At 43.1% G+C, this 25410-nt stretch overlaps 1 protein-coding gene across 1 annotated transcript in view; it reads right to left on the bottom strand.

Annotated features, from left to right (window-relative positions):
• Positions 1-25410, bottom strand: part of MELK (maternal embryonic leucine zipper kinase) — a gene marked incomplete in the record, with an annotated part of 949965 nt that overhangs the window by 838997 nt on the left and 85558 nt on the right.

The raw sequence follows: 25410 nt of genomic DNA, 5'->3' as shown, positions 1-25410 counted from the left end.
ATTATTCCCAGGACATGATTTTTGGTTTTTAATTGAGAAGGTATCTGAAAGTAATAGGGGAGTACCGGTTTCTTTACTACTCAAGGAAAAAGAACTTTTATGGCAACTTAAATTAAATGCTTCATTATTGTATATGTTTGGAGAGTTTGTGGATATTAGGAGACAATTCTTTTATTATTATTTTTTTTGGCATGAAGAAATTTATTGAGATTTGTTTTTGGTGTAGGAAATTGTCATTACTTGTTTGTCTATTTAAATACCAATTTCCCTTATCAATTTGTCTAAAGAAGTTTACGTATTTGCAGTAAACTAAAGCGCTTGCACTATTTTTTGCTTCCAATGTGATTTTTTTCTCCTTTTGGCGTTCAGAGACGCGCACACAGACAGAGACGCACACAGACAGAGACGCACACAGACAGAGACGCACACAGACAGAGACGCACACAGACAGAGACGCACACAGACAGAGACGCACACAGACAGAGACGCACACAGACAGAGACGCACACAGACAGAGACAACTTGGAAAGCTACCAAGAGTGGAGGAAATCTGAACTAAGCCAAAGGAAGACAGGGGTAAAGAGCACATTAATAGTTATTTACTTACTATATAATTTACATTTGTTAACAGGGTAGTGTCCATCTGGGCAAGAAGCCCGAGACCTGGGGAGAAACTCTCCAGAACAGTGCTATCAATTAACATTTCCAAAAAAATTAACTAAAACAGATGATGAAAAACATTTACATATGGGAGAAAGTCATTAAGACACACATTAATACCAAAATAGAAATGTACAAGTTCCAGCAGAGAAAGAGCTGTGTCCATCAGGAAAAAAATGAAAACAGCAAGGGTTTAAAGCATTACTTGAGAAAAAAAATGGTACAAGAGAAAGAAGGATGTGAGATAGGAAAGAGACAACTAGCCAGAAGCATAACAGGGACAGAGCCAGTTGCTATTGAAATAAACTCAGGCTTTTTTTTAAATGATGATAAGTTGGGGTTGTTTTGGATGTGCTGAGGAAGAGCATTCCAGACCTTAGCTATTGTATGGGAGGAGTAGAGGGAGTCGCTTCTTAATTTGAGAAGCTTGTAAAGCTATTCTTCCTTTCTGGAAGCTGAAGTTAGTCTCGGGATCATTACTGGCAGCATTAAATACATCCTCCAAGGTGGGCATTATTGGATGTTTGGGTCTAGAGTGAGTCAAATCCCACTAACACAATACCTACTCAACTCATGGGAAATATCCATTTTCTACCATAAAAAATACAGAACATTCTAGCTGCTGTCCAAAAAAAAGAAAAATACCTCTAAAAAGGGAATAGAAGGTACAGGTTTCCTCCTAATCAAGAGACTGGAGTGTGTGAATCTGCAGGAGAAAAAGCCCTATCCCAGTCCATGTCAGGATCCTCCAAAATATCTTCTTCAGGAATATCCCTGCTGACATTTTCAGGTAAGGATTTCTTAGCACTAGGGTTAAACAGCCTGTAACATTTGTCAGGCTAAGGCAAAAACAAAAATATTTTCTAACAGACACCATATGTCCAGATGAACAATGTTTAACCCCCCTCCCTTTTTTGGTTTGGGAGAAGACAGACTGATGCAAAGCACTCCTCTGCCCAACCAAGGTGCGTCTCTAGTTACACTGAGCAACACCTCCCAGAGTATCTCCCATACTCAGATCGAAGACAAACAGCCAAAGAGGACATAATTGACCCCCAGTCCATGGTAGCTGAAAAGCTGAAGAGGTGAACGAACAGTTGAGGCACAACAGATGACCATTGAAGAGTCCCCTACTACTGCCTTAAGCATTGACTGAGCTAGTGGAGTTGGCAATAGATCTTTGACGAGTGGTTTTTCTTTCTACGTACAGCAGGAGGCAAGAACAGCTGGAGCAAGGCAAAGATCCATGCTGTAACCAAACGGGATGCCTCTCACTTTGCTGGAATGAGTCAGTTGGAAGGAACGTTTTCAAAAAAGTGTTTACAAGCAGTACACACACCAATTTACAAGTTGCATACTAAATTTCTAGCAGCAAATCCCCCCTCAAAAATGCAATCAGACATTAAAATGTCGGATACATTGTCATACACTATATACAAAACACTAAATGTACCCCATAATAGTCCCTGCCAATATACTTCAGTCAGTGAAGTTTAAATTTTACTTTGCCACCTCCTGATTTCCCTCCCTAGGGTAGTGTTCCAAGCTTTGGAGAATGGAGTCTCTGGGCAACTGCCCTTCTTGGGGAACTATGCTCAAGTAGTAAGGGCATCTGGTGTTGAATGACAAAGCAAAACGTTGTCAGCAGCATCTCTCTCACTTCTTGAATAAGCTGCATGCTACTCTGCTGTTGAGAGCATGTGTGGGGCAGCAGCATCTGTCTGCAGAGTTTGCCCACAATCACAATGCCAGATCCAGGTATGTGAGCTGTTATTAGAAAATGTTGCAAGCAGATTGCCAGTTCACACAATTGCGTTGCTTCCCTGCATAGTGGATAAGATTGGTATCTCCCTTGCTTATTTACTTACCATATCAATACCATATTGCTCCCTAGTATGGCAATTGCACAAGATAGCACGTCTCTGCGGATAATGGCAAGTGTAAAATACCATTGGCTGGAATGCATACATGCATCTTGTGACAGTTTCAGCCAATGGTATTTTACACTTGCCATTATCCAGAGACAGCAGTTTTGGTGCAATTACAGCCTTAAAATTTGCTCCGTAGTCATTACCGTCAGCAGCCAACCATCCAAATAAGAAAAGATACAAATGCCTATGAGATGGAGAAGCTGAAACAGGAATCGTAAATTTGAACACCAGAGAGAGTTGGCTATGGCAAGAGCAAATGACAGGGCCCAAAATGGAAAGTGAAGGACTACAACATGGACGCCAAGAAATCTTGATGCACTGTATTTGGGTGTAGATAGCTATTCTGAATATTAGAAGGCACTTCCAATACCTTACCTGAAGGCACAGCAGTATGGACTGCACAATGACCATCCAGAGAGGTCCCTTTATAAAATGGTTCTGCCAACTCGGGTAGAACAAATGGGCCTGAAGTCTCTGGTCTTTTTGTGCACTAAAAAAATCTGGACAGTGTTTAGAAGGAACTCTGTGCTTGTTCTTGAGGAAGAGGCTCCGAATGTCCTTTAAAAGCTCTTCTCTAGGTCTAGGTGGTACTAAAGACTAGAAGTCAGTTGGTGTGTTATCAGAAAGGGAGTGCAATAACCCCTGGACATGAGTCTTCTTGTCTGTTATAATGGCGGTTGACACCCAGATGTACAGAATCATCCCTCCCCCACCACGAATGCTTCCAGAAGGGAACAATTGGTCAAATCTTACAGGACTGTAAGAGTGGAATGCCCAAAAAGATTCCATACATTCATGGTTATTGGCACCTCTTCTGAGAGGGCATCAAAAATGAGAATTCCCCTCAGCCCCAGGAACTTGCAACATGTTGCCATTAATGCTAGGACTGCTAAGATTTGTTAAACCACATTTCTCTCTTTTCTGGTTCCATTGAAATGTCCTTTGGGGGGGGGGGGGGGTGGCAAACAACTCACACAGTGGGGCATATGTTTGCCTAAGTACTCGCAAGTAGACAGCCTCTCCTCAACATGTAGCCCAAACAGTGCACTACCATCAAAACATGAACTGGGCAAGTGCCACCATGAAATAGTCCAGGAAAATCTATTAGGCACATACAGGACTGGCTTCCCATTATACCTGAACCTGCAAATCCTACTGAACCATCTATCAGGTTGCATAGGAGACGCACGGCCAGAGAGGAAAAATGGCAGCCAATAGAGCCTCCATCCGAGAGCTGACCTGATGTCCCGTTTTCAAAATCAAATGATTTCCATGCAATCGCCCTCTAAAACCAAATCATGCTGGTCATGTGGTTCAATGCTCCGAGAATGTACTAGATGCATGAACTTGCTTCCTTAACTACTCGCTTCCTTAACTAATCTAGCATCCTGAAGACTTTTGTTAGGGAATGGAGAACTGGCATCTTATGGGAACATCTTTTTAGTGGTCACAGCTACCACTATAAAATCAAAATGTCCTTTACTATAGTTGGCCTTGTGGGGATGCACTACCTGGCTTCATAGGAATGGGTTCAACTATGTCCAGCTTTTTCCACAGTATTTCTGGAGGAGGCACAACCTGCAATGGTGTGGGAGAATTTTAGGCCTCCTGTAATATCTGTTATTCACATGAGGTGGGGGGGGGGGGTGTCTAATGACCATGATCTTCTCTGCTTCATCAGTTACAATATTTCACTGAAGGGCTTATTTCAAAGAATCTTCCTTTCATTCCATAGTAGTCATCCACATGCTTTTTCTTACACACACTTCCTTGAGGGACTGACATGGAAATCTTAGAGCTTCCTTGGGGAGGGACAGCTGTATCTCACCAGAATGGGTCTAGTAATCTTCTGGTCCTGAGAGACCCTAGATTACACTCACATCAAGTGTCCAACTTCTACAGCATTTCTGGCCAGAACTGATACAGATAAGAGAGCTAGGTGCAGCTTCCGTTTGCACCATGGCATCTACAAAGATGTCTGCGGCCAGAACAATCAGTGCCAAAGAAAGACACAAACCTGCCCAAACTGACAACAGTGAAGCTTGTAGAGAAGAGGCCAAGTTGAGGATTTTCAGCCCTGAGGAATTAAAAAGGTCAAACACTCCCAACACCAAGAATGGTGCTGAAACTATTGGTGCCAAAGACCTATTCCAACTTCCAGGGATCTAGTGACTGAAGTATTCAGCACCTCTGTTACTGGTGCCAAAGTGGTTATAGAAGAGACTAGGTTATCCACCCTGAGGAGCCCGATGCAAGTCTGTGACAATTTCAACACCACCATGCCAGCACCAATCCCAGAGGAGAAATGGCAAGAAAGGTTAGAATAACCTCTCAGCCCAATGTGGAAACTTAAGCACACAGGACACTTCATCAAAGCTGGATACTGAAAAAGTTAACAATGTGCCTCCAATCAACTTGGGTGCATTTTTGAACAGATCTAGGAGATTGAACTGATGCTGCAAATAAGGAGGTCTCATAAAAATATACAATATGGTTCTTTTTCAGAAGAGGAGTTACCAGAGCACTGTGTCAGCATAGAGTCCTCTTCAGTGCCAGTGGAATGTTGCAAATGAGGAGATGAAAGCTTAGCTGGAGGATGGAAATGCTTCCATGGGAGAAAAAACTGCAGGTGCTTTGGAGTAAGCTTCTCAAATACTGACTGATCATCTCCATTCCTTTGCTTCTTAACGTCTTGTGCCGGTTATCTAAAATGCCCGTTTATGCAGCAGGTGGGAGTATGCCTTTCAGTTTGCTTTCAGACTCTGGTACAGTAAAGGAACCACACAGGTCTGTGTGTGTATAGAGAGAGATAAATTTATGTACGTGTACATGTGTATGTATGGATATATAAAAATGCGTCTACACATGCACATATTGTATATAATAAACTACACACAATTACACAATGTATGTATATACAAGTATACAATTTTAAAACTACAAGGTTACTATCTAACCCAACAACTTTTTAGCAGGACTGGTAGAGACCAGGTGCTATCTGCAGTTGGGCCCCCTCCTGGTAGTAGTCCCCTTCAATCTCCTATATCTCACCAAGACACCTAGTCCTGCATATAGCTAGGCTGCTACACTTTACTGCTCTAGTAAGTTCCTAGACCCCCCCCCCCTTTTCTATCCTATGTTTTACATCCACATACATCCATACAACTGTATAATTGGCTTACTTTTCTTAAAATATTTCATCACCCATTAATCTTATTAATTTTCTTCATCTTTACATTTGTTGAGCAAAATACAATTCACTTAAGAGATTGTAGACTCCTCCTTACCTGTTGTTCTTGGTGCTACCCAGCTCCATTCGCCCTCACTAATGCTCAGGGTCACTCCACTCCCCTACCCTGCCCCCATCTCCCACATGCCCCACTACCTCTTACCTCAACTCTCCACTACCTAACCTACACCACTCCCTTGCACCTTACCACCCACATAGTCATGCCAACAATGGCTTCTCCCCTGCACATATCCAACATTTCACCACATCACTATTCCACCTATCTCAAGAAGAATTCTCCCAACCTCTCACAAATCTCACAAATAAAGTAGTCACCGTAGCCAAACTATTCAAGCTCTTACACCATATTATAAGCCAACTAATCCTAGCCAGTGACCTACACCCCAACTCCGGGCCAATCCCTTGTATAAGCTCCACATTTAATCCATGCCCCACACCCAACCAAATTTCTATGAATAGACCAAAAAATAGCCTTTTACTACTATAGCTTAAATATCCATAGCGTCAAAGTGCACCTACTTCATGCTTTACTATCCACCCACTACCCCAAATATACCATCATTAGCGGAAACCTGGCTAAAGCCCACTACACCAGACACCCAGTTCCTCCCAACAGGAAACTATGTACTACGCCATGATACTGTCTAAACGGGGGAGAGGTAGCATTAATTTACAAAAACCTACAAATTTGACACCATCAATCCTCAAATCCTCCTTATTAATAATTCTGAACTCCTTCTAGCCAAACTCAGACTTTGTGATAAATAAAAATAAATACAATAAAAATACTAATACTACTAGTACTAATACTACTAGTACTAATACTACTAGTACTAATACTACTAAATATCATGTTACATACCACCAGGTAAAATATTACCTCCCTAGAAACCCCCCTACACTGGGTAAAATGATAATCTTCCCCAAGAAAGCATCCTAGGCGATTTCAATATTGACTGAACACATGCTCAACTAACCCCACCACCCATCTCAATCTTTACAGCTTTTTCCAAATCATTCATTCAAATCTAGCACTAGACTAGGAAACAGTAAAACCAAAGAAAGTTTCCCAGACTGGATCTTAATAAAGACCAACACACAAAACCATGCAGGAGTCCTTCCAGGCTCCCTTAGCTACTACCAACCCACCTTCTTACTAAAATACAAAACCCAAGCCAAATCTACCCCCCTATTTCAAATTACCTGGAACAAAAAACTTTGACCCATTCAACTTCAGACTTGAAAGTAAAACACCATAACTGAAAACGTACTAAAGTACTACCCCTAGAACAAGCAGTAACCCAATTCAATACAAGCAGTAACCCAATTCAATACTACTTTGCTACAGATCTTAAATAATTACACCCCAGCTCGTACCACTAAACTCAAAATGAAATCAGCCCCCTGGATCACCAAGGACTAAAAAAAAGATAGCACAAAGGAAGAGAGCCTGGCACCTATGGAGAGCTACTAAAACTCTAGCAAATAGGGTACAATTCCAAAAACTTAAGGGAAAAAAATATTCTCCTGGATAAAAAGGACCATTTCCTACAACTCCAAACAGGAATCAAAATAACTCCAAAAAGTTCTGGGCAGGAATAAACAAAAACTACTCCACCCTGGCAAACCCTCTAGCCAGTCTCCAACCACCACTACAGACATCACAGATGTACCAGACATTCAACAAATTGCTTCACAGAAACCACCTCCAAACTATCTCAAAACCTACCCACTACTACCACCACCAATTTCCCCAAACCTGCAATTAGACCAAAAACAACGTTCCAATTCCAACCCATCCCCACCAGCCATGTCAAAAAATTACTAACAAAAAACCTAAAACTACCAGCTTAGCAGCCAACTGCATCAATGCAGAATACCTACAACTGACTGCTAATGAACTCACCTACCCCACCTCTAGCCTCCTTAACATATCCATATCTGAACATACTAACCCACCAATCTGGAAAACCTCCTACATAATCCCTCTACACAAAGGTGGTACTTCCACCAACCTCTTCAACTAATCGCCCAATTGCCATCCTGTTACCACTAGCAAAAATACTTGAAAAATGCATACACCACCAACTCATGCCATACTTACTTACTTAATAACCAACTTCTCCCTCCCACACAACATGGATTCCACCCTGCCCACAGCACAACCACACCCCTACTCTCCTTCACAAACCACATCAACCAAAACAGACACTTAGGCAAACATCTTGACATATTCTTGGACCTGTCAAAAGCCTTTGACATGGTCAACCATTCCAAGTTACTCCACTCCCTCACTGATCTGGGCCTTAGTAATCATGCATTAGCCTGGTTTTCAGAACTACTTACAAGGAAGGCAACAAGCAGTTCGATGGGACAACAATCCATTCTCACTGCTACCCATTACTACAGAAGTCCCTCAAGGGTCCATTCTAGGAACTCTTCTATTCTCCATTTTCACTAAATCTCCACATAATCTGCCTAGATGCAAAATTGTAATACAATACGCAAATGACTTATCTGCTCAGCCAGTGATACTCAAACTCCTATCACCCAAAAAGCATTCCAATCTACCGAAAGCTGATTTAACAAAAATCTACTACTTAATCTAAAAAGTCCAAACTGTTGCTAGTCAAACCTAACAAATCCACCACTATGCCAAACTCATTTAACAAAGTCTAGAGATGGGATTATCTCCCCAGATACTCACACAAAATTGCTAGGGGATACCACTGATGACCTCAAATTAGATTAAAAAAAAATTCTAACTCAACCTGCTAGAATAACCATAGCTCAGACTCCCACCTCTCCACTCTATTCTATGCCGCACCCATCTTCACCAACCTACCCAAAACTGAAATTTTCAAGCTAAACATCTGCTACAAATCAAATAGCCAAATTTGCCACCAGTGCCCCCTACCAAGCACACCACTGTCGCTCACTACTTCAACTTAACTGGTTTGAGTTCCCTAATCTGTTATTCAATCAGCTTTCTTTTGCTCACAAACTTCTACTACTTCAGATAAAACCTCCGCACTGTCTAACCTATTAATACTAAAAACCAATCCCAGACAACTTTGCTCTAGTGACAAAAGGAGACTCCTCTTCCAAAATTACAAAAGGTAAAAAGTCCTTACCTTCCGTCACTACCACTGTCAACTCTAAAGGTTTCATTCAAAAAAGGAACACCTAAAACTCTCATGGATATGCTCCTGCTCTCCCCCAGACTGACCTCTCACTCCCACCTTCTTTTTACTCAGTTACACCCCCCCCCCCTTGATGCAAAATTGCAACTCCTACTTATGGGTCACCCACCTCCTATCACCTACCCGGACAGTTCAAGAGTATTCTCCTTCCATCCTGAACTCTACCACTTGTCACAAACTGAACCCTAAATCTCACCTAACCCTCCTCTTACTTGGGTTTGTCTCTGATAACTTCAATGACAACTGAACTACTGTAATCTTAGTAGCTTTTGTATTCTCTTTTTTTTTTTTTTTTTTTAACTATGCAACTTTTACTTTCTGCATTTACCAGTGTTATTTGCATGCTATGTTAATCTGAGGAGCTTTTCTCCCCGTGCCTGCTTACTGCGAAACATTACCATTCTCTTCACAGTAGCACAATCTCTAGGAGTTGGTATTTGAGGTGCAGGGGTGTGGGGGGGTGCACTGGGACTTCCCCCTGCAAAAACCTTGTTTAACTTAGTTTTTGTTTTCTATTCACTATTTGATTTTGAAATTTTATAATGTTGAGATTCTGGGTTAGATTTTATGAATCTCGACATTATGGCATTTTGAAATTAAAAAAGTGAACCCATATATATGCATGTATATATATGTCTGGAGGTTTTGAGCACAATGCTTGGATCTCAAGTTCTTCTGGCAGACGTAATGGCGGCCAAGAAAAAGGTCTTCCATGAAAGAGGAATTTGCATGCAGCTGAAGGTTCAAAGGGTGTGTGTGTGCAACAGACTGCAGCACAAGGTTTAGATCCCAAGGGGGACAGGATCTTTAAAGGCTGGCCTTAGGAGTAGGGAGTGCCTGAAAGACAGACACCTTTACTCAACTTATGGGAAGCTACAGAAGAACCTTTTTCTTACATGAAAATGGTTCATTGCTGCTTATTGTACTACAATAGGTCGAAGAACTAGCTCCTTCAAAAAAGAGGCATTAGAAATTCCAAGATATTAAGAATGGGGGCGGAGAAGGATCGATATTAAGTTTGAGCCCAAAAGTCAAAATCTCTTCCATTTGCTGGGAGTACAGTTTTCTGATGGAAGGTTTATAAGAGGACAGAAAGAATATGAAGGACAGGAGACAAGAGCATAGGTCGTCTGGCAATTAATGAACTGGAGGAACCAGGCAGCCAGCCTGAGATTCACCATGTCTGGATGTGGCCTGGAATTGGATCCAGAAACCAAGGTGGCTGAATCAGGTGATGCCAAAACGTACAGTTGTGTACACTTACCATAAATGTTGATGTTAGTGTATTCACTGCTGCGGTCATTACATTTGGGTAATCCTGCTGGCAGGTTGCCCTCAGTCGGCCTGAATTACAAAGTCTTGGGTCCTGCGTTGGCTGTCGTCACGCCTTCCCTATCGTCAGGGGTATAAAAGAAGCAGCAGACGCCATTTTCTTTAGTTTTTCTTGCCCCAGATGTCAGGTGCCCCCTAAAAGGGTAGCCAAATTTTATATGTAGATATAAAATTACATGCAGCAATATAAACTTTACCTTCATCCACAAGCAAATACACCACATAGGTTCCATCAGAAGAAAAGGGGGGATGGCGGGTGGGTAACCTGGACTGCAACAGTGAATACACTAACATCTACATTTATGGTAAGTGTACACAACTGTACTATGTTCTTAGTGTTTCACTGTTGCAGTCATTACATTTGGGTAGATTCCCAAAGCTATGTTTGGGAGGCTGGAGCTAAATAGCATTGGGAGCAGCTGCAGGACTGCAGTGGCAAAGCCTGCCCTTTAACTCCAATTAGCTGCCTCTAAAATGTCCTTTGTTGGTACTCCCCTGAGAAAGGCTGCTGAAGTGGCTGCAGCTCTGCTGGAATGTGGCCTAATGCCCTTAGGCACTGGCTTGCCATGGTATAAGTAGCAGAAACGAATGCAGTGACCTATCCATTTTGAAATGGTCTGCTTTGAGATAGCCTTTCCTTGCGATCCTACAGCATATGCCACTAGTAATTGCTCTTTCTGAAGCTAAGCTGTCTGTGTACATCCAAAGAATGCAGAACTCTTTTCCCCCTTGTTCTGTGGATCTGGATAAAAAGTTGGCAGATGAATGGTCTGGTTAAGAGCCACACTAGACACCACTTTAGGCATAAATGCTGGGTTTGTCCTCCGTGAGACCCTGTCCGGATAAAAAAATATAGTGCTTGTAGCTTCAAAACCAGTCTTGCACAAGTTATTGCTAGGAGCAGAGCTGTTTTCCCAAGATAAAAACTTTATATCAGCAATAGCAGCTGGTTCAAAAGGAGGCAGGGTGAGTTTTTCCAAGACATAGTTGAGATCCCATGCAGGCATTGATCTCCTTAAATTTTTTGGCTCCTCTAAGGTACCGTTTTAATAAAGGATGAGAAAAGATTGGCGGCTCTGTATTGTAATGAGCTGAAATGGCAGAGGCATGAATTTTAATAGATGAGAAAGATGGGCCTTTGTCCAGCATCTCAGTTAAGTATTGTAAAATCTGAGGAATATTTGGTACAGCTGTATCTGTTCCTTGCGTCTGGTTCCAAGCACAGAATCTTCCATTTTTCAGTATAAGATTTTCTAGTACTAGGCCTTCTGGCTTCCAAAATGACATCCATCACAGCTTTGCTGAGAGGTGTGTTTTGTATGGCTACATTATCCGCCATGCTGCCAGGTTTAAAGTCCTGAGTTGGCTGTGCAGGATCTGATTGTTTTGCTGGGACAGTAGATGTGGTAGTTGAGGTAAGGTCCATGCTGGGCATTGAGACAAGCTCCTTAATATTGGGTACCAGTGCTGGCGGGGCCAGTCTGGTGCAATCAGTATCATCTTTGGCTTCTATTGTCTGACCTTTAGGCGTACCTTTGGGAGGAGAGGCAAAGGGGGAAAGGCATAAACGGATAGGTTTTTCCAGCTGAAGGGTAGGGTGTCCACTTTCCATGCTTGTCTGTGATAAATCCTTGTGCAGAATCTCTTTAGTTGGTAGTTGTGAGGGGAAGCAAATAGATCTATGTCCGGGCATCCCCATTTCCTTGTTACCATGCTGAAGACTTGTGGATCCAGCTGCCACTCGTGGGGATCCATGAGGTTTCTGCTTAGTCTGCCAGAGTATTTTTCCTTCCTGACAGGAATTGTGCCTGCAGATGTACTTGATAAGTCAAAGTTGTGCCCCACAAAGTCATGGCTAGTCTGCAAAGGGGGTAAGAATGTGTGCCCCCCTGCTTGTTTATATACCACATGACTGTGGTGTACCACATGACAGTGGTGTTGTCTATCTTTATCAATAGTGGTCCTGGATGAAGCAGGTCCTTGAAGGCTGGTCAGGGCATTTTGAATGGCTAGCATCTCTTTTTGCTAGATATGTAGATGCATTTGGTTTGAGGTCCATGTTCCCTGAATGCATCTTCCTGCCATGTGAGCCCCCAGGCATAATCTGATGCATCCGTTGTTAGTGCTTGCCTGGCTGGGGGTAATATGAATGGCTGTGCCTTGTTTTTGTGACAAGCCTTTGCCCACCATCAAAACTCCTGTTGCAGGCAGGGAATGAGAGTGATTATAGTTTCCAGGCTGTGGCAATGTTGAGTCCAAACACTTAGGTACCACTGAAGTTTCCTCATACGCAATCTTGTATATGGAATGAGTAGGATGCAGGATGCCATGAAAGCCAAAGCCTGAAGAATTTTTCTTGCAGATAACGGGGCCTTCGTTGCTAAAATTTTGAAATAGATAGTCCATCGCCTTGGTTTGTCTGGCGTGAGATAAGCCATCTGGGCAGTTGCATTTAAACTTCCACCCAGGATTATTATCTCTTGAGAGGGTACTAGTTTTGATTTCTTTTCATTGACTATGTACCCTAGGTACGTTAGAAGTTTTCACAAACGCCAGATGCTGTAGAAGGATGTCCTTGTTCTCTGCTTGAATGAGACAGTCGTCCAAGTAAGGATATATCTGTATTCCTCTTAGTCTGCCGAATGCAATTACTGGTGCCAGGCACTTTGTAAAGACCCTGGGCACAGTAGATGAGCCAAAAGGGCAGTGCAGAGAATTGGTAATGCATTGAGCCAGCCTTGAATCTGAGGTATCTTCTGCATATTTGGTCGATTGGGACATGCAGGTATGCCTCTTAGGTCTAAAGGTACAAGCCAAGCGTTCTTGCCCAGCATGGTCAGAAGCTGCTGCAAATTCAACATTTTGAATTTTGGTATATCCAGGAATGTGTTCAGAATAGATAGGTCCAGTATTGGTCTCCAGGCCTTGTCCCGAGTACCAAGAACAGTCTAGTAAAATCCTTGTCCCCGCTCTTGCACTTGTTGAATGGCCCTTATATCCATGAGGGATGATTTTGTGCCTCTGCCCATTGATTTTTTTTTTTTGGCAGATCTGGCCAGCCATTTGCCTTTGGCAGGGTATGGAAATGGAACTTGTAGCCCTGTGACAGGATATTTAGTACCCACTTGTCCTGGGTTATAATATGCCAATTTTGAGAAAAAAGTGCAAATTTTCCCCCCAAGGGTGCTGCCAGAAAATAAGTGCTTGGTGCCGGCAGGGGGAAGTCATTGGGACAGTTTCCTGTAAGGTTGTGATTTGTCCTCCACTTTTGGAGGTAGAAGCACCCCATTGCTTTGACCTGTATGAACCTTGCACCTGGGATCTGCCTCTAGGGCGTTTGGGTCTGCCCCTTTGAGGTCTGACACAGGAAAGGACCAATTCTTAGTTGGCCAGTGTCTACTAAACCTAGGCAGCTGTACTTGTAAGAAATATTTGACCGTTTGCATAGATTTAGCCTTGTCCTCCATTTTCTTTAACACCTCTTCTGCCTTAACACCAAACAAAGTATCATGCTGCAAAGGTGCATCTAATAATTTAACTTTAACATGATCAGGCAGATTTTGTTCCTTTAACCAAGCATGCCTTCTAATTACAGAACCTGTAACTGCAGCCCTGTAGGAGGGCTCTAAAGAATCAAAACCACATTGCAAAGTATGCTTTCCAACTTGCTCAGCTGCATGCAATGCATCCTGCATTTCCTTGTTTTCTGCACATTCAGAGATTAACATTTTCTGTTTAAGCAATGCCATGACATGTTGCTGATATTTGAGCATATAAAACTTGACAGTTTAAGGCCCTTATAACCAAGGTAGCAGATGTGTAACCCCCCCCCCCCCCAGCTATCCAGTGCCCTAGAATCTCTGTCAGCAGGGGTAGGGTTTGTTTGCAGCAGAAGCCTCAACTCGCTTGAGACTCTGAGAAATAGTTTCTGGGTCTGCAGCAGGGTTTTTAAAAAAGGAATTTATGCGAGTCAGGAACCCTGTAATATCGGTCAGACTTAACAGGAGCTGAAGGCAAGGAGTCAGGGGTAAGGCTAGACTCAGAAAACACATCTACAATGTCTAACACAAGAGGGATGGCTAGTGGCTTGTGCCTAACAAATCCCCAAGCCTCTTTTTAGATTCTGAAAAATGTTGGCTCTCCCAGTGGAAATGCTCCCTCATGGTATGCAAGATTTCCCCAAAGGAATAGTCCTCAGAAGGAGAAGCTGAAGGAATGGATTCTTCAGTATCAGAATCCTCATAGGGGGGAAAAGAATATTCCTGATCAGAAGAGGAATCAGAAGAAATGGAAACCTGATTTGAAGATTCATAGTCAGTCTCTTGCCTAGGCCTCCTATCAGGAGGGGAATGGGAACCCCTGATCCCTCCTATCAGGAGGGGGATGGGAACCCCTGATCAAGGTAATCAAGTCTCCCTGCCCAAAAAACAGATGCTCAAAATGGCCGGAGACCTGTCCATGTGGCTCTTGAGTTTGCTTCTTTGCCTTTGAAGTCGGTTTAATGTATAGATGTTTGGGTCTGAATACACCCTCAGAAGCCGGTGCCTGCTCAGCGGCTCCGGACCCATCTGAAGGATTAGCATCAGAGGCTTCAATACCTCGAGTTTCCAGTGGCATGACCGACTCTACGTGGGAGTCTGTAGCAGCCTGTGACTCTAAAGTAGCGGTCGTCAGGGGCTGCGAAAGTGCCTCACTGAGAACCAGCGACTCATCGGTTTTGGGCCTCGGGTGTCTTTCTTTGCGTATTTTGTGAACTCCGGTAGTCGGATGGCTTTCCGATGACATTTCTGGATAATTAAACCTGCGTCCAAAGTAGTTCAAAGCAAAATCATACCTATGCTCAATAGTGTGTTGGTTAAATCTAGCACAAAACCGACAACCCAGAAAGTTATGATCGGGGCCTAGGCAAGAAGGAATACAGTAAGAATGAAAGTCCTTATGAGGTATTTGCTTCCCACAAGAAATACAATTAACTTTCTGGCATCAGTTCTGGAGCAAGAAAAAAAAAAAAAAAAAAAAGAAGTTTCCCCAATGGGGTATAGAAGACTTCGGATCTGAAATTCAGACTAAAAAAAATCTCAGGAGTCTGCCGACCGGCACTTGCCAACTGCTTCTGCTTTGGGCACCGCGCGGCAAGAAAGACTAAAGAAAATGGCGTTGGCTGCTTCTTTTATGCCCCTGACGTCAGGGAAGGGGCGACTACAGCGGACACAGGACCCAAGACTTGGAATTCAGGCCAACTGAGGGTAACCTGCCAGCAGGATTACCCAAAAGTAATGACTGCAACAGTGAAACACTAAGAACATCGAAGGGAAACCAAATTTGCCAAGGCCAATAAGGGGCAAGGAGGATGACCTTGCTCTTCAACCTTGCAACTTTCTGAAGAAATTCAGAAATTAATGGAGTGGGAGGATGCATGTAAAGGAGACTTGGGGTGGTAATCGTTAAGTACAGCATCCCTGTGCAGAGATTAGGGCAAATTAACTGCTGCATTTATTGTTCAGTGGGGACACAGATCACAGCAAGACTGGCACAATCTTTCTGTTGAGATATCATTCATGAGGTAGAAGAATGCACCTGCTCAGTTTGTCTGCCACATTGGACTTCCCAGGGTGTGCATTGCTAAAAGAAAGCTGTTGGGAGAGATCACCCACTGCTTTCCTTAGAGCATCAACATAATGGGTAGGATTTGGTTCCTTCCAGTTTGATGATGTACTGGACAGACATTTGTCCGACTGTACTGCAATTGCCTCCAAAACAAGAACATTCTGAAGTCTGCAACGCTAACAGCACTGCTCATGTCTAGGACATTTATATGCAAATTGGCCTTTTCAGGGAACCAGTTGCCTTGGACCATCTTCCAAAGATAATGCGCCCCCCCCCCCCTAGCTGGGAAGCATCTGTTGTCACTATGGCCTTGGGCAGAGGGGAAATGAACTTTTAGAACCTGGTCTGAATGAATCCACCACTTGAGATATCTCTTGCAGATGTGAGCAATTCTTATCTTGTAAGACCAATTGATAAAGAATAAAACTATTGAGCAGCTGACATCCATTGAAGAATTCTCAAAACCTAGAAAGTGGTACTAACATTAAGCTAACATCCACTGAAGAATTCTCATAAAACCTAGAAAGTGGTACAAACATTATTGCTGCTGCCATCGATCCCAGAGCCTGAAGGGCCAATCAAGCTGAAATAGAGGTGTTAGAGATTACGTTCTTGGACTTGGAATCTAATAGTCTGAACTCTAATGGAAGGGAAGCGATGGTTGGTTTTGTATAGAGTTGCTCCTATAAACTCGAAACTTGAGTTGGCTGCAGATGAAATTTTGTCTCAGTTTATGGTTATGCCCAGAAGAGAACGAGTCTGGAGAACCTGGTCTCTTGCACATACGAGTTAATGCCTGGTCAGAGCAAGTAATGAGCCAGTCTAGATATGGAAACACTGAATCCTTGCAATCTCATGTGAGCTACTACTACTGCCATGCACTTGTTAAACACCCTGGGGATTGTGGAGAGTCCAAAGAGCAGTATTCTGAATTGAAAATGACTGGCTCCCAAACTGGAAGTTAAAGTACCTTTTGGATAGTCTGTTCATCTTTTACATATTATGCATCCTGAAGCTCTATATAGAGCTCACCCGGTCATCTTTGCCCACAAAGGGAAGAATGGGCTGAACTGTGACCATCTGAAACTTGGTTCTTCAAAACGGTCTTATTTACTTTGGAGAAATTCAGGACTGGTTTCCAGTCTCCCGTTATTTTTGGCACCAAAAGAACCTTGAGCAAGTTCTGGATTCTATCTGGTCTGGTGGAACTTCTTGGACAACATTTCTAGCAGCTTCTGTATTTGAATTCCTGCTTGTTCCCTCTGACTCTGTGTAACATCTGGGATTTTCCTTGGGATTTGGTTAGAAAGGGAAAAGGGTATAATATAGCCTCTGGAAGTAATCCTCTGCTCCAAAGTAACTTTTGTTACATCTAGCCAGGCTGTCTTGTGCAGAGATAATAGTCCCCAGACAGTCTCCAGATGGACAAATCGGGCCTCCTTTCAGGAGCACTGGTAGGGTTTGTAAAAAGAGTCTCTGGAACCCTGGTTCTGTGGCCCACCTGTACCACAGGGGCATCTTCGTCCATTTGAGTTCTCTCCTCTGCCTCTGGGGAGGGAAAAACCAAACCTCCTCCACGCGAGTCTTGAAAAGGACCTATGAACTTTTTGAACCACATTTTAACCATCTCGTTGGTTCCTGGAAAAGGTTAGACGAGTAGTCGTCGAAAAATGCACACCCATGACAGACCATGTCTCTTTCCATCTCTCACACCTGGACAGTGTGTATTTTTACTGGGGGGATGAATAAAGAGGTTACGTCAAGTGGAGCATTGAAAGTCTCCACAAACTCAAAGCCACATCCAGGTACGTCTCCTTATGGAAACGCCTAAACCTGCTGCCCTTGAGATTCCTTCAGCAACAAGCGAGATCAACCTCATGGATGAATTGGATATGAACTGTAGGGTTATCAGCGGAGAACTAACAGATGGCTGAACTTAATCAGAAACAGCACCAGAGAAAGTATTTGACAACCCCTTGATCAAATCTCTCTGTAGTCTAGTAGTTTGTGCCAAATGGTTCAGAAACCTCAGCGTGAAAGTCACTGAAGCACAGACACTTCCCAAACCTGTCCATTGTCTGACTCCCTGTTAGGGATGGACAGTGGAACTTTCCTCATCTAGCTCCTTTTTGGTGGCCGCAGCAACAACCATGGCATCAACAGGAACTCCCTTCCCCCAAAACTGTCTATCAACCAGTAATGCCATTATCCTATCTGGTCTGCAAGGAATGGGCTCCATGGTGTCAGGGTCCTTCCACACCCACCGTGAAATCAAGTCAATGAGCTCATCAGCAGGCGTAGTTCACCTAGGAGGTAGAGGGTCCAGTACCAAAACCCTTCAGGAGAACAAATTCCTCAGACGTAGGGTTACTGGGCATCCAACCAACTCTCTGCTTAAGGATTTCTAGGAAGTCTCCAAAGGAAACTTCTTCAGGAGGTGATTGTGGGGACCCTTCATCTTCATCACATTAGTCTTCAGTGATGAACTCCTCCAGGGAGTCCCAAGTGTTTCCTCTTGCACGTCCTCTTCTAGTCTTCCTTACTGGGGTGCTCTGGGAAGGTATCAGAAAATGAATTACAACTCCCTGGGTGGGAGCATGGGGTTTTGGTACTGGCTGTCCCAGTTGAAGGAGATGGTTGACACACTGAGCACTGAGACATCATGGCAGAAGACTTGGAATCAGAGGGGGAAGGATCAGTCAGCACTGTTGAAGCAGAAAATACTCTCTTCGCAGCCTCAACGTCAGAGCGGCTTGGAGAGAGACTGTTGGATCAGAGAAGACAAGCTTCCGAATCGTAGGCCTCCCCTGCTCAGAGGGCAAAACCCCAAAGGTGGAAGCTGGAGCAAAGCTATCCAGTGCAGAGGCTCTGAGATGCAGAGACAACTCCAAGAGCTTTGGAGTCGAATGAAACATCAGATCCAACAGGCAGACTATGGCTGTGGGAGCTCTCTGGATCCAAAGGGGCCAGAGTCCTAGGAACATCTCTGATCCAAGGATAAAGTTATCCTTGGATCCAAGCCACACTGATGCAGCCAACTTTGATTCAAAAACTCAGCCATACGAGTCAGAGGAATCTGTAACGAGGGAGTAATAGATTAGCAGATCTCCTGACCCAGAGGGATAGGAGCTGAAGGAACACCAGTCTGGCTCCGTGCCAAGAAATTCTTCACCAGTCTCTCCACATCTTCTGTTAGAGTACAGTACATGGAGACCTAGGTCTGTCTAGCAACAGAGAAGGTACTCTGCCAGAAACCAGACCCAGCAACAGAGACTACCTAGTTCTGGGTAGAAATCCGGTAGTCTGAAGGTTAGATTTCAGCTAGTGACTGATCTGACAAAGTCAGATCCAAGGGCTTTGACTTAATTAGATCCAAATTATTTTTCTTCAGCAGAATCAAGTTTTGCCATTTTTTTGGATCTGGGGTTGAGACTAGGTCCTTATGAGACCTCTTCCTTGAGGAGTCTGAAGCCGAGGAGGATGGCTTAAGAGAGGATAACTTTTTAAATTTTAGCAGTTTTTGGATTTAGAGGAAGAACCCTCTAATATTAGCTTCTCCAAAGGAAGAGAGACAACCTTTTAGGATAAAGCTTGTTTTTGCATTCCATCAACACAAGGATTAAAGTCACGACAAACTGAACAATCGCAAGTGTATTAGCATCAGAAATAGTTTATGCCCACACTTCGTACATTTTTTTTTTTTTTAAACCTACTTGTTTAATCTGCCATCATTAAAATTCTAAGACAGGAAAGAAAAGCTTTTTTTTCTTCTGTTGGTAGGGAAAATGAAGATAGAAATACCAACAATGTTATCTAAACTATGAAAGTGTCAGAGAAAGATGAAGCTATAGTATCCAGGAGGTAAAGAAAAACTTTTACAATAGGTAAAAATATAGCAAGAACCTATAAATTAAGTTAGTAATATACAACATTTGAGGAAAATAGAAACATACGTTTGAGGAAAATAGAAACATCCAACACTTATCTTGCAAATAAATCAAGATGTAAGACCACATCTTTTGCTTGAAGCAGCAAATAAGATCTGAGGTAATTAGGGTTGTGCATTATGGGTAAGGGAGAAACTTCAGTTTTTGGTTGCCATGAGCTTTAACTGCAGCAGATATGGATCTGAAGGACTGCATCCAAACCCATCAGTTGAGGACAGAATGAAAATTGACACCAGATCACGTATTTGTCTTTAATGGAGAAGTTTGGGAAGAAAACATGAAGGCTGACTAGACTGATTCAGAAACACCTTTGGAGTAAGTGGTTTACCAAACAGGGTATGCAGCTCTGAAGACCTCCTAGTAGAGGTGATCGACACCAAAAATAAAAATGTTGGCATAGGGAAACAACTTTAGCTGCAGGTTCAAAGGGGAAGGAGGGAGATTAGGAAAGGTTTGTAACAGAATGGCAATATCCAAAAACCAACAGAATCCCCAAGTGAAAACCAAAGGAAGGAATGTACCCCCAAGTGAAAATCAAAGGAAGGAATGTACCCCTAAGAAAAGGCTTTGAGCAGTCTGAGGAGGTGAAGGAAGAGTAGTTCTCCAAGATATGAAAAGTGCAGATAGCTACTAGTTGTACTTTGTGGGGTAGCTGGCTCAACCATGAAAGATATCCCAGAAAATATAAAATAGCTGGAAGAGTGGCTGAAAGAGGATTCAAGTTTTTGCTAGAAGCCCAAATAGAAAATCATTCCCACTTACTTTTTGGATACCTTTTTGGATACTTTCTTGGAACATCTTTGCGAAGGTGGTCAAAAATGGCAACAACTTGGGAAGAAAGCTTGGACCATCTAGACATAATCAAAACTTGAGAAGCCATGTAGTCAGCTTGACGGCTCAACTGTCCAAGGTGAGGTGAGCTGGATGGATTAGAGAATATCTGTAGCTGACCACAGTACCCAGAGAGGGTGAATCAGATGAGACCAGAAAAAGGGAAACCCCACTAAAGGGAGCATTAAGGATCACCATCTGTAGTTGACCACAGTCATTTTCTATATGGGGTGAGGGTGTCATGTCAGCTGTCGCCATAATGCCACTCTCCAGCCTCCGACACTCATGATTGCTGCAGGTCTCCTCTCACAATCTATCCACCTCTTTGCTGGATGCTATTGCTTCCTCTTGCCTTCTTCCTGTCCATCCCAGATCTTCACAAGATTGTCTTCTGCACATGTGGCCGAAACCACCATATTCTGTTCTTTGATCTTCTCTGCAACTGGAGCTACTTTGGTTTCTGCTCTCATGTCCTCATTTCTTAGACGGTCCCACAGTGTGCACCCTACCACCAGTCTCAGGCACTTCATCTCCATCACTTCTAGCCGACTGAAATGCTCAGCCTTTAAATACCCAGGTTTCTGTACCATACAGCAATACTGGTTACACCACTGTTTGTACTTATTTTTCACCCTCTTTAGCATTCTTCCATCATATACTACACCTAACACTGTGCCAGTTGGCTGCAGCCCCTCTAATTCTTACTTTGACCTACTCGTTCAGACTCGCCTTCTTCGAAAGCCACCTCTCAAAGGTGTTTGAAGCTATTAACTTCTTCCACTATTTTCCCTTCTATCTCAGTTTTCAGCTTCCTCCGAATTCCCATTATCTGCAGCTATTGCAACAGTCTTGCCTGTACTCCATTTCATTCCATGTGCCTTCTGGGAATCCTCCAAGACCAAACATGGTTTGTAATTTAGCTATTGGGCCCTTGTACATAGTTTGCACTAAAATATACCAATGTTTTGGGACTTTGAACTAGTATAGGACTGCCCAAATGCTGTTTCTTGGGACCTTGCCATATGCCTTCTTTAAGTCTAGGAATACCCAGTTGGACTCTTCCCCCATCTGTAGCTTCTTCTCAACTATCTGTCTCACTACAACTCAGGTCACTTTTGTTGCATCTTTCTCGACAATGCTTTCTGAAAAACTGTTAAGAGGGGTAGGAGAAGAGGTATATAGGAGTTCAAAGTGACAGTTGTGGATCACAGCATCCCTCTGTGATACCCGCTACTGGGGGATAAGGGCAAAGTACATGCTGCACTTGGTGTTGTAAGGGGAGGAAAATAGATTGCAGCAAGGTAGGCTCCAGTGGCTGAAAATCCGATCCACCATGGTTAGCCTGAGGGACCACTAAAGCGTCTTCTGTGTGGCGACATGCGTGAATGCGCGTTCCTTCAATGAAGGTTGTGCGTTAGGCCTGGCAAGTCAGCACGTAAAACTCTACTGCCAATCATTAGCGGACCGGAGTTCCGCTGTGGCGACCCCTAACCGGGAAAAGCAGAAAGACACGAACAAACTTCTGCAGCAAAGTATATACAAATAGTAATTTTATCTACCCAGTTAAGCCAAGCAACCCCAGTTTGCTTTAATACCCCCCAGTGCATTGAACACATAGTATGTCTTGACAACTGCTGCTGCAAAACTTAACAATTGCACTACCAAGGAACTTATGCAATTGGAGGTGGAATTCAGCTGTAGAAGTACAAAAGAAGCAAGAAGCAATATACCTTCAGTTAAGCTCTATGCAAGGCAGTTTCCAAGAATCAAACTAAACTTAACTGGTTTTCCCTCACTTCTGCATCAGTGTGTTCTGTACTGCACTGTTGAATTTGTTGGAGGGACCCCCCCCCCCAACAGGCCTTGTATTGAAGGTGAAGCTAAATTAATACATTTACCATTTTTACCCTATCAGTGTAAAGTTTCCCTGGAAAGGCAAAAAAAAGCCCTTAACTAGCAGCTTGTCCTACTATTAAAAAGTAATCAGGACTCTTACCTTCTTGTCTTGCTGCAATTTAACAGATTCCTTTTTTGCTACTGTCTGCAACATGGGCCAAACACCTCTGCTCAGACTTCACTTCCCTACACAATTCCCACCACCACTACATCTACACTTAAACCTCAATTACTCTGCTTCCTCTACTAATCCTCCTATCCTGTACCCAAATGCGCTATCCAGTCACAAACTGACTGTTCTCATTATACTACCTCCACTCACTCCTATTCTAAATTCCTTCTCAAATCTAACTCTGCTCCCTCCCCATAAAAGCCCAACTATACTCCACACTGTTATCACTGCTCATTACCTCACCACACTAAGATTTTGCAACACTAACCACGTTTTCCTTCTGCATCACCTTATTCACCCTCCTCCTATTTCTACCATCCCCTCCAGTATAACCACCTGTCAACTATTACTTCATCCTCACCCATCAACCATCTTCTCACAAGCTAGAAGAGATTTAGGAGTAGCTAATTTCCCATAACTATTCCACTTTTGTAATAAAAATGTCACATTATCAAGGTAATACTTCTACCCAGCTCTGCTAAAAATGTCAAATTTTCGCCAATACATCAGTGCGTTTATATCCACACCAACCCAGGTCCCAATCAAACACCAACCTACATAATATACCCTAAACATTTAAAATTAGTCAGTCAACATTAGAAGCATATGCAACAAATCAGATGTTCGTGTCGGATGACCCAACACAACTCATCCTAGCCACAGAGACATAGCTAAAGCCCGAAATAAAAGATGCTGAAATATTTCCTGGTTATATTAGGCTTGAAAAAACACAAGCAGGTGGAATACCTATAATCTTCACAAATATGGTCAGAAGTCAACTCCCTATGCAGGCACAATCCCAAATTTTAGAAAAGTAAAAAATCCTAATCCCATTCCTAAAACATGAGACAAGCGCATATACATTGCTGTGCTATATATCCCCCCAGGACAGAAAATAGAGTTGTGTAAAATCTTACCATAGCAGAGGTTCCTTGCCTTCATCACTGCAGTATTCCTTACAAATGGGATTCCCTGCCACGAAGTTGACCGTCCAGCCAGTTTGCCAAAGTCTACCATTGCTTTAAGGTATGCTGAATGTCACTTTCATAGGGTAGTGCATAAAATGCAACATACCATCCTCAGAACTGATTACCCCGTAGGAACAGCAGTCCAAGGAAAACCAAAGGAGAACCTGCACATCCAGGAAGTAAAAAAGACCAGAGGGGAGGGAGGGAGTGAATACTGCAGCAGTGAAGGAAAGGCCATCTACTGTTACGGCAAGATTTTACACAACTTTACTATGTCCTTAAATTCACTGCTGCAGTATTCCTTAGAAGTGGGAGAATGCCAAAGCTAAAGAAGAAACTTGGTAAGAGGAAGCAGCAGAGCCCTCTAAGAAGCCATGAATAGCAGCAGCCAAACAAAGCTCTAGCTCTGGAGATTCTATCCAACTGGTAATGTTTGGTAAACGTATGCACAGAAGTCCAGGTAGCAGCTTCAAGAACACAATTAGCATCCAAACCTTTGAAAAAAGCACCAAAAGCCACAGCTCTAGTGGAATGAGCCTTTACAGAAGGAAGGAAGACTCTTGCCATGAAGAGAGTAACTAAAGGAAATGGCCTTTGAAATCAAAAAGTGGAAATAGTTGCTTGAAAATAGCCAAACCTAAAGACCTAGGATGAAAAGAAATAACTAATCAGATTTGATATCCAAATAAAATCTGAGCTGTCTATGCACATCTAAAGTATGCAGCACCCTCTCACTGTCAAATTACAGAGAAGGGAAAAGTTAGGCAAATTAATAGACTGAAGTGACAATTCATTAACCACCTTGGGCATGAAAGGAGGATTAGTATGCAAGGACACCCTGTCCTCATGAAATATCAAAAACGTTGGACAAGCCATAAGGACCTGCAACTCAGACACCTGTCTGGCAGAATTAAGAGAGTTAACAAAAGAACAGTCTTCCAAGAACAATGTTGCAAGGAAGCTGAAACAGCAGGCTCAAATGGACCCAGAGTCAGTTTACGATCCCAGGGAGGAGGGGAAACGGGCTTCCTGGGAGGTCTAATATTAAAGGACACCTTTAAGAAAATGCTTAGCCTCAAATCTAGAAGCTAACGGGGGAGTTAAAGGCAGACAAGCAGAAAGGGCTGAGGAGTGGGCCTTAATAGAAGTACAGGTCAAGCCAGCATTGAGCAACTTGGACATGAGAGAACCAAAAGAAACCTCCACAGAAAGTGGGTCCAGGTCACAAGAAAGACACCAAATAGAAAACCTCTTCCATTTAGACAAGTAGAATTTCCTGACAGTAGGTTTCCTGGCCTCCTGCAGGACATGCAGCATGTCCTCAGGAAAAAAGGTGCTGGAGGGATCAAAATTCCATTACCCACAGTGTCAGTTGAAGTGCAGGCAGGTGGAGATGAACGAGAGACCCCTTGCCTTGTGAGAGTAGATCCACCCTGTGAGGTAACCTTTGATGATTGCCCTTGGCTAGATGCAAAAGTAGAGGGAACCAGCACCATCGCAGCCATAAGGGCGTCACCAACATGATTTTGGGAGCATCCTGTTGAATCTTGAACAGGACTCTCAGAATGAGAGGAAGGGAAGGAAATGCATAAAGAAACCTCTCCTTGCAAGAA

This window comes from Protopterus annectens, chromosome 17.part0 (genome assembly GCF_019279795.1).
Source record: "Protopterus annectens isolate FY-2018-M chromosome 17.part0, PAN1.0, whole genome shotgun sequence".
Taxonomy (NCBI): domain Eukaryota; kingdom Metazoa; phylum Chordata; order Ceratodontiformes; family Protopteridae; genus Protopterus; species Protopterus annectens.
This window is presented reverse-complemented; position numbering and strand designations above follow the sequence as displayed.